Source organism: Suncus etruscus, chromosome 3 (genome assembly GCF_024139225.1).
Source record: "Suncus etruscus isolate mSunEtr1 chromosome 3, mSunEtr1.pri.cur, whole genome shotgun sequence".
NCBI classification, from domain to species: Eukaryota; Metazoa; Chordata; class Mammalia; order Eulipotyphla; family Soricidae; genus Suncus; species Suncus etruscus.
Window position 1 is genome coordinate 66983649 of NC_064850.1, and position 13331 is coordinate 66996979.

The 13331-nt window shown below is 51.6% G+C and overlaps 1 protein-coding gene and 1 non-coding gene across 3 annotated transcripts in view; both read left to right on the forward strand.

Annotated features, from left to right (window-relative positions):
- SYT2 (synaptotagmin 2) overlaps nucleotides 1–13331 on the forward strand; it is an 84571-nt gene that overhangs the window by 2179 nt on the left and 69061 nt on the right. The window lies entirely within an intron of this gene.
- Nucleotides 12870–13080, forward strand: LOC126005450 (small nucleolar RNA U3). Its single transcript, XR_007494530.1, has one exon. It is a non-coding gene; the product is annotated as a small nucleolar RNA U3 (small nucleolar RNA).

Consider the following 13331-nt stretch of genomic DNA (forward strand, 5'->3'; position numbering starts at 1 on the left):
TAAAGTTTCCTGATCTGGTTCTGGTTGGAAATGGGTTTACTTCTCTTGAACCACCCTGCTGGAGGTGTTTTCTGGGTGCAGGGAAGCAATTATGATAGAAACCTCCCAGCACAGTACCTGGTGTCAGGAGCTGCTTCCCAGAAATGCTGAGCTGAGAGCACCGCATATGAGTGAGAACAGTTCCCACCCAGGGTGGCAGCCACATCCTCTAGTGACGGCGTGTATGACTTCGTTTCTTCTAGGTGTGGGTTCAGCCTCTCGTGAGGCCTCTGTGGCTGAGTTGGCATTCTGTGCTGCTCGGCCACTTTCTGGTCTCCTCTGGGCACCAGTCTGTGCTCGTACTCAGTTGTGAGTTTTGGGTGGGAAAGCTATGCTTGGCTGTGGAATTTGGGAATAAAACAGAAATGGTTCCTGCCCGCCCTCGTGATATGGAATCAAACCTGCTGGCAGAGGTCATGTAGTTGTGAGAGTGAGAAAGGTTTGCCGGGTGCTCTGAGAGTGTGGGAGGGGTTGAGCTGGAGAGTTTTAGCTCTAAAACAGGGAGAAATCCCCAGGGGTTAGAAGCAAAGCCAAGGATAAGGGTTCAGATCTCTGACTCCCAATGTCAGGCTGCACGTGTCAAGGGGGGAAGTGAATATACTGTGTGTATACTAACTGCGTTGTTAATGAAACCATAAAACGTAATAAATAGAGGACAACCATTAATGCTGCCCACTGGGTGGATGCATGTCTAAATCCTTGGTGATTAGTCACTGCACATCACACTTAACTGAGAAGCCACGGGGCTGCATCAGGGCCCACAGATGCCTGTGGGGGTCAGCGTTGTGTGGGGGGCAACTTCTAAGAAGCTATGTAGTGACTGTCACTGTTGTTCTAGCATTTACCCCAGTCTGCCCCTCACTCTGTCTCTTGGCAACTTAACCAAACTGTGTCTCAGCCTTGTGGCCTGCAGATTGGAGCTCAGGGCTGGCCAGTCCCAAGTGAGAGCTGGCTGAGTGTGTGGCGTGGCGTGGTGCCTCATGTGTGTGGTGTGTGACACCAACCATGGAATGTTGTTCTGCTTCCAGCCCGTATCTCCCATTGCAGGAGCTGCTGGCTGAGCTCGACTCTCCCATTGCCAGGCAGTCTCGAGCATGATGTGCTGTGTTTCCTCTGAGAAGGTTGGCCCTGGCCAGCTCAGGCTGCCATCCTGGTACTGCTGGTTCAAGACTGTAGCCAGGCCTGGCAGGACCTGCTCGACAGTGGGGGACTGACCTGCAGAGGAGCAGCCTGTCTCCCAGCTGTGTTCCCTACAAATATGCCATACTCAGCATGGACTGATTCCACTGAGACACGGCATGCAAGGACCCTGAGGAAGCACAAAACTCCCCCACTTCTCCCTTACAAAACTTCAGCACCTTCTCTCCATCATACCTTCTAGAATTCCCCCCGATTCCCCTAACAAGATCAGAGCTCCTCGCTCCTTGCCTGAGTGCCAGGTGGGTTGTTCAAGCAGCTGTGAGCCTTGAATTTCTGGTTCTGCTGAACAGTGCCCAGAATGGGTAAGGGAGAGAACATTCCCTGCCGTTTGCACAAGAGCCCCCCCCCTGACTTCTCAGTGTGGGGACTCAGGACCCTGCTCCCGGGTGCCAGCAGCTCTCACCCTCATATCCAAGAAGGAGCCAAGCCAGAATGTTTGTTCTGCCAAGGGTCAGTTACTGCTGCCCATCTGCACACTGGGCACTCCCAAAATCTTACCAACAAGGGAAGAAAGGTCTACAGCTTAAGGACAAGCATAGGAGAAATGCTGGGACAGACACTTGGACAGATACCAAACAGACACCATAACAATTATAGGGACCAAGACCGGGACAGACACAGGGACAGATGCTGGGACAGATACCGGGACAGACACAGGATAGATACCATGATAGACACATGAACAGATTCTGGGACAGATGCTGGGACAGACACTTGGCCCAGCACTGGCCCAGCACTGTGGCTCTGAATAGGGCAGCTGATCCCTTGGCTTCCTCAGCCCCTAGCAGCACTGACATGGCTGCAAAGTGGAGACATGAGTGGAAGCATCAGGTGGGCAGAAGGGCTGAGAACCAAATTGGGCAAGAGCAGGGGAAGGAATCAGCTCTGCCCCTGGGGCTGGGTTTTCCCTGGGGAACCTGCTATGAAGGTTTTGTGTGTGTGTGTGTGTGTGTGTGTGTGTGTGTGTGTGTGTGTGTTTGTGTGGGGTGCACATCTGGTAATACTCAGGACTCACTTCTAGTTCTGTACACAGGTGCCACTCTTGGTGAGCTCTAGGAACTATATATGGTGCCAAAATCAAATCTAGGCCTACCAGCTGCAAGGCAAATACCCCATCTCAGTAGTGTCTCAAAAAGCGGAGCCACATGGGGGGAGCAAAGCAAATGATGGGGTTCCCTGGACTGACTCTGCCCAGCCTCTGCAGCCTCTGGCTAGGTGAGGCGCTGCTGCCTCCTGCCTGGGTCATGAAAGGCTCTCTCTGAGCCCAAAACAGATGTGTGTGTGTGTGTGTGTGTGTGTGTGTGTGTGTGTGTGTGTGTGTGAGAGAGAGAGAGAGAGAGAGAGAGAGAGAGAGAGAGGGAGAGAGAGAAAGAGGGAGAGTTTATGTGTTTATGTGTGTGAACCTATGGATGCCCACATGTGCAGGTGTGTGTGTGTGTGTGTGTGTGTGTGTGTGTGTCTGTACATTTGAGTGAATGGGGCTATGAGTGGTGGTATATCTGTGTACTGGGGCCACAGGGCAGGCTGAAGGGGGCTCCATGAAGAGGCAGGAACTGAATCTTCTGAGTGGTTGGCAAATTCCAGCTGGCTGTGCAATGCCTGCAGGACTGAGCCCTGAGGCAGGGCTGGCTGGAGCCCAGACACCCTCTGAACCTTGCTCCTCCCCTTTCTTCCACTTCCTCTTCTGCTGAGATGAAAGGGAGCTCAAAGCACCATGTCCTTTCAGCTACGGAAGGAGTCCCCAATATTACTTCTCTCCCGGTCACCCCACAGGAGGGCTAGCTGGAGGGGGGAGTGCCCATTGGGCCCAACGTCTGATTGCTGAAAATTCCTCAGGCCTGAAACTTCCTCCCTTCCTCTGTGAAGAAGCTCGGATGCCCAAGGATGTCCATCTGAAGAGCAGAAGGGCAGAGAGTTGTTGGGGCTGCCCAGATAATTTGTGAGGACCAGGGGCTCCTGGCCGGGACATGTCTATAGGCAGGCAATGGAGAACCCTGCTAGAGCTTCCCATAACTGGGTTATGTCTGGTTCAACTCTGGAATTTAGCAATTAGGGAATATTGCAATTAGAGGCAAAACATGCCCATTATTATTCCACGCATCTTAATCTCAAGTGTAAGCAGTTGTAACTCTGAGCCTGGCTCCAGGGAGATGGAAAATAGAAATGACTGAATGGAAAAGCGAATGAGGAGCTTGGCCAGGCGGGGAGGAGCTTAACCCTTTTCAGACCATAAAAATAGTGACTGAGAAGTGAGGTCCTGCAGCCTTTCCCAGGCAAGAACCGACCTTGAATGTGCTTCTTCAGCTCAGCTGGGGGTCAGGGCTGCTTGGTTTGAATGGGCAAGGAGGAAAGAGAAGAAGCAAGGAGAGGACCCCTGACTAGCTTCCTGCTCAGCTGTGTGAAACAGGGCGGAGTCTAGTCTGGCCAACTGCAGTGTGTGTGTTTGTGCAAGTATACCTTCGAGCATACATGTGTGAGCGCATATGTGCAGCGGAGGTGGGGGAGGAGCACCACCATCTGTCTGGCCCTGGATGTTGTGGCATGGGAGGGGGGGAGCTGGCGTTGGGCTGAGAGTCAGTCTTGGCACTAGAAGCCATTTTGGGGTAAAACCCGAGGCCAGTGATTGGTGATGGCAGAAAGGGTTGGGTTCATTGAGGGCAAGGGCGAGGCCCCTCTCCCAGATGGAGCCTCCTTGGGAGGAGAGATGAGACTGCAGGAGAGATGCAGTCCCGGCTGTAGATTGGTTCTGCTCAGCAGGAGATGAGGGAGTCCCAGGGAGAAATCTGATTAGTTGTGATGCTGGAAATTGTACTGGCTACCTCAGGGATCTGAGCCCTCCAGGTGGAATCAGGCCCCAATCCAATAGGTCTGCAGTGGAGAAGCTTTGGGGACCCAGGATAAATGCTGAGGGCCCTATCACTGCAGAGAAGCAGGAGTCTCTTAGCTTCTCTGGGTGTATAGACTGAACCCCAGAGGTTCCAAGATCCAAGAAGTGAGGAAGGCAGAGGAGTGGATGTGGACACCCCCTGGAGGGAACCCCAACATCTGCAAATGGCCTGGGTTAGAGCTCCCCATTGCCACTTCTGACTTGTGTGCCCTTGGGCCTGTCCTGGTCTTCTGGAGATAGGGCAGACCGTGGGGCTTGGACATTTCTGAGGCTTCTCCCAGAACAGCTGCCACCTGCACCCCGGATCAGACTGATTCACTTCCGAGTAGCAGTTGGGGGGCTCTCATATCATCTTGTGCACCAGCAGAGGCAGGGATTGGCAGCTAGTCTCCTTTCCCTGGGTTCCCTCCTGCAACCCTGCTCAGTGAGCCCTGAGCACAGCCAGCAGTGCCATGCAGAGGCAGAGTGAGCTGTTTCCCCCTCCGGGTACTCCCCAGTCTCCTCCCCTGATCTCTGGGACTCCAGGATGGGGGTGCATGAGTATTTATGCAGATGAAGCATGAGCCCGCTTACAGATGAGCAGTCTCAGAGAACAAGTGGGGTGTCCAGGCCATGCTGTGACACACCCCACCCTCCAGCCTGCTGTCCATAGGACCTAAGCTTCAGCTGTTTGTCTGCCAAGCTTTGCTCTGGGTCTATCTGCCCAGTTATGGAGGTACAGTAGAAACCCATTCCTTTCAGAAAGTGAAATCTAGGAGAGCTGGGGAGGCCAGTTGTCTTGCACATGGCCAACTCGGGTTTGATCCTTGGTATCCCATAGGGTTCCCCAAGCCAGTAGAGTAACCCCTGAGTGCAGAGCCTTGAGTGAGCATTAAGCACCACGGGTATGACCCCCCAAAACAAAATAGTGAAATCTCACAAACAGGGTCTCTGCAGCAACATCTTTTGGGGGGTATGGGTCATGTGGATGTACCTGAACACCACCTAACAGGAGCTGAGCAGGGAGGCAATTTCTGGTATGCCCCAAGCCCAGGCAGTGCCAAGGTCGAGCAGCGACTTTGCTGCACTCAGCCACCTCTCTGCCCTGCTCATAGTTGTGTGTGTGGGGGGGAGGGAGTGCCACACACAAATGATGAAAAGAAATGGCTCTTGAGGCTATACTCTGGGTGGGAGAGGGAGCACTCTGGTGGTCTCCCCATTCACCACACCCGCTCTTGGCTTAGCTCCAGTCTGCTCTGGGTAGGCCCTAACCTGATTCTGGCTCAGTATGTGGAGCTGTGTCTTTCCCCATTCCATTGCACCCTGTCCCTGGGGCAGCTGCCACCTGAAAATGGGAGCTGATAGCAGGGACACCTCATCAGTTCTGCTTCCCTAAGACTTTCTGGAGGCAGCATTTATGGATACAGAGGGAATTTAAAGCAGGGGCTTGATGAGAGAGTTAGTGAGACTATGGGGCACAGGCTTGGAGGGCGGCTACAGCTCGGTCACCCTGTGGATAGGAGAGTAGAGAGGGAAGCAATAGGGGAATTGCTGATGCTATATGCTACATGCTATATCCTTCCACTACACAGGATGACTGAGCAAAGTGCTTCTTCAAGTGCACCCACAGTGGAACTGTACTGGAAATTCTGTGACCTCACTTGTTCCTTCCTCTCAGTGTTAAAGCCAGGATGAGATTCTAGTGCCCCTTCACCTTGCAGCCTCTCACATGTATGGCACTGCCATTCTTTATCCATCCATTTATTGAACCATTCATCTATTTATCTATCCATGCACCCACCTGTCCATTCAAACAATTCATCCACTTATTTTATCACACATTTGTCCATCCATCCATCCATCCATCCATCCATCCACATCATCCATTTTTTTAATCATCCACCCATCCATTAATCCATCTACCCATCCATCTATCTATTCATCCATTTGTTCATCTATTCATTTCCCCATCCATCCATTTACACATTCATCCAACCACTGCGCAGCAGGCACTTTGCTACTCCATTGATGATAAAGACAAAGCAATAGTATCTGCTCTGGTGGCCCTTCTTGGTCTGAGTGTGGCAAAATATTCATCAAGGAAATTTTATCAGTAATATTCTCATACCAGTCATGAGCATTGGCAGAGACTCAGTGCTCTGAGATCTGCAGTGGGGCATAGCAGGTACACTACTTCCAGGAGCCATGGAGGAGCTAAAGAAATCACTCCTGGGCCTTCTTATGGGATATCTGAGCATCTGGTCCTGCCAGAGCCCAGCTAGTAAAGGGACCTATGGGAAGTAACCCGAGGAGGCAGATATGATCTGAGATGTATCCAAGGGGCTGGACTGGGACAGACTTGACAAGTGACACTGTCTCTGCAGAGTTGGGAACAGCACCAGGTCTGATGACATGTCTGTGGGGAGGCAGCATTTTCTTGCTTGGAGATGAAAGTCTGGCAGAGAGGCGAGAATGACATAGAGACGTTTCCAGAACAACAACCAGAGCTTTGTGGAGGGCGTGTGGCGGCCGGTGGAGGGTGACCTTCCCTCATTTGGACAGCTTAGGGGCCTCTCATTGGCCCTGCTGTCAGCACTGTCTGGATGTCTGTGAGCGGGAGGTGTTAGGTCCCCTTGACACCCACATAAACCACAGACGGCAGCTCACATTTCTGGTTGACATGTGCGCTAAGTGCACCGTTGTCTCACTCAATCAAATGGGCCCAGTGCCTCTTCACTCTAGGCTGCTCTAACATAAACGTGGCTCCTGAGACGCACTCTCGGGACTGGAAGTGACTGCAGGGAGCTGGTGCAGTGCTCAGAGGCTGGGGGTTTTGTGTTTCAGATACGGAGGCAGGAGTAGGGTCTCTAGGGAGCCTCTTCATTAGACCTTGAGGCAGTGAACTGAAGCTTTTGTGTTGCTGTTGTCCGTGGTGGAAGATTCTTCATGGTCTGGGGGCCGGCGAGGTGGCGCTAGAAGTAAGGTGTCTGCCTTGCAAGTGCTAGCCAAGGAAGGACCGTGGTTCGATCCCCCGGTGTCCCATATGGTCCCCCCAAACCAGGGGCAATTTCTGAGTGCTTAGCCAGGAGTAACCCCTGAGCATCAAACGGGTGTGGCCCGAAAAACAAAAAAAAAACAAAAAACAAACAAAAAAAACAAAGATTCTTCATGGTCTGGAGTGTGTGAGGGTTTATGTGTTTGTGGGAATGTTTGTGTATGAGAACTGTGTGAACGTGAGAGCGTGTGTGTAAGAATGTGTGAGTATAAGAGTGTGTGTATGTGTGAGTGTGTGTCTGTGAGTGTGAGCATGTGAATGAGTTTGTGTGTATTTGTGTGTGTGTGTGTGTGGTATCACACTCTGTCAAGTGTCTGCCTTCAGATTGCAAAAGGTCCATTGAAACCTAGGCATTGAAACCTCGGGTTTCCTAGCCTGAGTGGAGGAAATGCTACATTAAAAAAAATAAATCAGAAAGTCAGAAAGGCCCTCAGTCTCCTGCATACTGATAGATCGACGAGGAATTTCTGTTCAGGCAACACATGCAGGGATAGTGACAACAGCCACATGGAGTGAGCTCCCCACTCCACATAAGAGAAAGAACATCTGGGACAGGGCTGGGAGTGGAGTGAACAGACCCATGCATGTTCCCGGGTACCTCAGTGTGAGGACAAACAATTCGAGCTCCCCTCCCCTACATGCACATTAATGAATGGCAAAGGATGTAGGGTGGGGAAGAATGTAAGAGAGGATTGGGGGAGGATGTGAGGCATGGCTGGGTCTCCTCTAGGGGGCGACTCTGAGGACAGCATCATGAGATGCTGTTCTGAGTCAATCTGTTATTAGGAATGCAGGTGCCTCCACTACCATCTGCTCATTTACTTTTCCTTCTTTTGGGGGGCCTCTTAGGTAGCACTCAAAGGCCTCTCCTGGGGGTTGTCAGTCACCCTGGCCTGCAGGTTAGTGCAAGGGCCCAGGGGTATTTTGCTTCTGGACTGTGTGGTGTAGGGCCCTCAGGGACTACTCAGCAGTAGTGATTAAACTGGAATGGCAGTCTAGAATGATATAGCACTCTGAGTAGAGCTCTTGCCTTGCATGCGGCTGACCTACATTTGATACCCAGCACAAATATGGTCCCCCAACATCACTCCTGGAGTAATCACTGAGCACAGGGTCTAGGAGTAAACCCTGAGCACTGGGTGTGGCTCCCCCCAAAAGCCCCTCAAACCAGATAAATGATTGGTGGGATTGTGAGGCAAGTGCTTTAACCCTTGTCCTATTTCTGTAGCCCTCACTCGCCTGTTTAGACCCAGGTTGCTTGCACAGTGCATCTCCTGCTAATAGCTCCTTTGTCAGCGTCCCTGCATAGAGACTGAATCTTTGTCCTGCCAACAATCCATGCAAATCGACTTTAGTGCCACGGAAGAATAAAGAGTCAGGGACCAAGCAGAAAATGCAGCTTCTAGACTCTTTCAGCCAGGGCTTCAGAAACCACTAAGGTGTTTTGTTTGCTTGTTTATATCAGCACAATCCCAATGTCTTTCTAGATGTCTCCAGGGTTATTCAGGAAAACAATACCCCTCCTTACTCAGAAGTGGAGTAGGCAGTGCACACCCATGGAGACACCCCCTACCCCCACTTGGCTATGGACTCACAGGAAGGTCGTGGCATGACCTGGTCATGTCTTAGTCAGCCCACATCTTTGTAGTTTCCTGTTGCCTGGGCAACCCTCTACTCTCCCTTTAGCCTTTCTTTTCAGCAGCTTCCTTTCTGGCATTTCTTTCACACCATTCCCCTGTAGGGGTTTCTGAAAGCTTCCCATTTAGGATGACTAGTCTGGGCTCTCTGCATTCGTAGATCTGGCATCTCTAAAGTACACCTGGGCTCCTGATCTTGGGATGAGCATCTGAGGCCGGTTCACAGAGATGAGACGAGGTGAGGTCAGTGCTAGATGTTCCTTCTTGTTGAATTTAGTATTTGCACTCTGCTTGCAAAGATGGTCCGCATGCCTTCCTGAGTCTCAAAGTGGCACCTTCCAAGTAGCTGTGGTCCCTTTGTGGGAAGCAGCAAGCTATGGCTGCCTGTGACTGGAATTCAGCACCATGGTCAGAGACCGGCATAGCTGTGAGCTCAGCTCCTGTTTCAGAGGCAGAGGTGGAAAGTCATCTCTGAATCCTTGTTGCTCCACTACCGTGACTCAGTACCTTGAGACCGTGGCCACGATATGTGCTTTCTTGGGTCCCCTTTCGATTGTGTACAAAGAGGGGGATAAACTCCAAAATCCATATAAAAATACCAATGTCTCCGGCCTCCCAGGAGGCCTTGAACATAATTTTTATTTGCAGCGTCTTGGCTGGGGAGGCTGGTGATGGGGGTAGAGGTCACAGTCCTGGACTGTGCTGTGACCTCCAAATTTGGTGTCTGAAACATTCAGAGCTGCAGTGTCTTTTGTAGAATAGTCTTGATCCCCCAGACCTCACAACGAGCTCAAATGCAACCTCGAGCCTGGGCTGGTAGGAGGGATGGTTTTGGTGGGGTGCTCCTTGGAAGTGGAGACAGGGGTCCAGGTGAGGCTGGGGCTGAGCTGGCAGCCTGGTTAGGATGGTTGACTGGGAATGAGCAGAGAATCCAGGTATGTCCAGTGTAAAGCAAAAGGTTGGAACTGAACCACACCCTGGTGAGCAGGAAGAAGTGTCCATGGCCTGGGGCCTCAGTGGGGGAAGGTTGAGGAATATGGTGGGAAGGGCTGGGTGCCTGCAGGGGTGCAGCTCCTTCTTCCTGCTTTGATTCATTTTTTATTTATTTATTTATTTATTTATTTATTTATTTATTTGGATTTTGGGTCACACCCGGCCGCGCTCAGGGGTTACTCCTGGCTCTATGCTCAGAAATTGCTCCTGGCAGGCTCGGGGGACCATATGGGATGCTGGGATTTGAATCAATGACCTTCAGCATGAAAGACAAATGCCTTACCTCCATGCTATCTCTCCAGCCCCTTGATTCATTTTTATTGGGTTGGGCCTGTGTTTCCAGATTCTGGAGACCCAGTGTAGGGGTTGGGAAAGCTCTGTTCCTCTTCTTCCTGTTTCTCCTCTGAGCTCCCCCAAATATGAATCTTTCTTGGTCATTGTATGTACGTCTTACTGCGCTAAGGACACAAGTGCCAGTTTCCTCTTGGGATGCTCCTTACTTGGTGGTGAGTGGGTCAGTCCAGGCTCCCTGTGTGGAGTGCAGAGTCCTCTGCCTGAGCACAGAAGGGGGAGTCCAGAGCCCACCCAGCTCCTCTCAGTGATGCCATATGCCCACCTGCTGTCCCCACTAGGCTCCCTCACCCATCTCAGAAACAGTCTATGCTCCTGTGTTATCCTGTACTCAGAAGAGGCTGAACCAAGCACTCACCCCAACAGAAAGGCATCTACACATTGATTAATCAGCGAGGACTATCCTCCAAAGTGAGTAATGGCCACAGGCAGGCTCTGCAGAGACTGCTGGGAAACATTGGAGTCTCTGCACCTTCATATATAGGGTTTGCTGCCTGCCTTCCCAGTGTGCCAGACCAGAGTGGGGGAGCAAAGTGAAGGTGAGAAGAGAGCAGGTAGAGCAGACTGTTGGTGAACCTGAGGGTCTGATGTTCTCACTGGGGAGAGCTGGGGGTGTCAACATCAGCCTCTAGTTGAGAGCAATTCTGGAGACCATTGTCCAAACAGGAAGATTGTTCTGGAGACCAGGGTTGACCATCTAGTTTTCTTCTTGCAGAGTTGAGGTATTAGTATTAGAGCTGAGGGATTCTCCGTTGCATCTTGGGTCCCAGGGAACCCATTCTGGAGAATATTCAGAAGGACCCTTAGGAAAGGCCTCCCAGTTCTAGCTGGGGCTGTCCTCTCTCGCAGGGCTTCCTCTGTCCCAGCTTCTGCAAGAAACTCTGATAGCACCTGTGACTTGGTCTCCAGGATCTTCTTCCTTCCTTCCTTCCTTCCTTCCTTCCTTCCTTCCTTCCTTCCTTCCTTCCTTCCTTCCTTCCTTCCTTCCTTCCTTCCTTCCTTCCTTCCTTCCTTCCTTCCTTCCTTCCTTCCTTCCTTCCTTCTCCTTCCTTCCTTCCTTCCTTCCTTCCTTCCTTCTTCCTTCCTCCTTCCTTCTTCCTTCCTTCCTTCCTTCCTTCCTTCCTTCCTTCCTTCCTTCCTTCCTTCCTTCCTTCCTTCCTTCCTTGCTTTATTGGGCAGTGCTCAGTGTTTATCTAATTCCTGGCTCTGCACTCAGGGATCATTCCTGGTTGTGTTTGGTGAATCATATGTGGTTCCTGGGGTTGAACTCCTCTTGGCTACATGCAAGACAAGCATCCTACCAGTGGTGCTACCCTCTAGCCCTTTAGGGCCTTTTCTAACAGCCTCTAAGAGTCTCAGTTTTCCTCTTTGGAGAAAAGGGCATCCATGGATGGAATGGGTCTACCAGTAGGCAATCTCTCAGGATGGCCCTGCTCAGCTCCCAGGCTGTTGAGTAAGTCCTTGCACTGTTCCTTGTTTTTTGGGAAGTCCTCACTGAGCTGCCAGGTCCCAACTACAAGGAAGCTGTTGGATGCATTGGCGGGGGGCAGGGGGGGGCAGACCGGGGGTGGATCCCCACGACAGCTGCTCCTTTACCTGCCTGGTTCTGGCCTTGACAGGTATGAATAATTGATAGTGACTAATGGAGCTTCACTGCTGGAAGAACTGTTGAGCAGGGACCCAGCAGGACTGTGGACATTTCCTGATGCCCTCCTGAAGACTGGACTCTTGGGGTTCCCTGACTCAGAACTGTGAGGTTGGGGTGACTTTCCACAGCCCACACTTGTGAGTTCTTTCCTGAAGCAAGCCTGTGGGTGGCCTTGTCTACAGGTCCAGAGGGACTGGTGATCTGCCAAAACTTGCACCCTGGACTCTGGCTGGGCTCAGAGCTCTGCCATCAGGGTCCGTTTGCAAGGACAGCCTGTGTGTGTATGCGGGGGAGGGGGACTGCTGCTTCTCCCATGAGAAAGTGAGTGAGTGAGTGAGTGAGAGAGAGAGAGAGAGAGTTGCACTGCTACACAGACCCCCAGGGTTCACCCTCTTTCTGGCAGACTTGCTCATTACCCCAGAGCTGATTTCCCAGCCTTGCAGGGAGCCGGAGACCACCAAGGAAGATGCACTGGGCCACTCAACACCGGCTCTGCACAGATCATTCCCAGGATGGATGTGGCTTCTCTCCCACACACTTCTCAGCCTTGCCTCCACCTTAGTTCCTCAATGTGGGTGAGCTGGACACTAGGGGAGGCTTGTTCATACAGGGCTGGAGAGTCCAGGGGACTGGGAGTCTGAACCGTGGGATCCCCAGAATGAGGTGGTTATGAAGCAGCTTTAGGTATAGACTCTAGCAGAGGGCTCTGTGCTCCACTCCTCTGGATTTGTTGTTGGTGATGCGGTGGGTGGTAGCTGGGGGCTCTGGAGTGGGCAGCCAGTCTCTGACACCTCTCGCCTCTACTGCTCATAACCTGTCATCAGGCAGAGCTAAGCGAATAGTCTTCTTTGCTTAAAAAATGAAGCATCAAGGGCCCGGAGGGATAGCACAGCAGTGTTTGCCTTGCAAGCAGCCGATCCAGGACCAAAGGTGGTTGGTTCAAATCCCGGTGTCCCATATGGTCCCCCGTGCCTGCCAGGAGCTATTTCTGAGCAGACATCCAGGAGTAACCCCTGAGCACCGCCAGGTATGGCCCAAAAACCAAAAATAAATAAATAAATAAAATAAAAATGAAGCATCAAGACAATACTTTCAGGGATCATTTCTATAGTATGTGACTAGAGAAGTTTTCCTGATTGTGTAGAGCACCCGAAGCCATGAGGAGGAGCCAGAGCATCCTCTCCTGAGTGCGAAGCCGGCTCTAGGTGTGGCTTCTGTGGCTGCCTTTTGCCGTTGATCGCTCTTCCCTTCCTTTGGAAGGGGTAGAGGGAGAGGATGCAGTCTGAGTGGTAAAAAAAAAGTAATAAATAAAAATATAAAAAAAGAAGCATCCGGGGCCGGAGAGATAGCATGGAGGGTAAGGCGTTTGCCTTTCATGCAGAAGGTCATCGGTTCGAATCCCGGCGTCCCATATGGTCCCCCGAGCCTGCCAGGAGCGATTTCTGAGCATGAAGCCAGGAGTAACCCCTGGGCACTGCCGGGTGTGAACCAAAAAAAAAAAAAAAAAAAAAAAAGAAGCATCCTTGGCAGGTGAAGCATTGT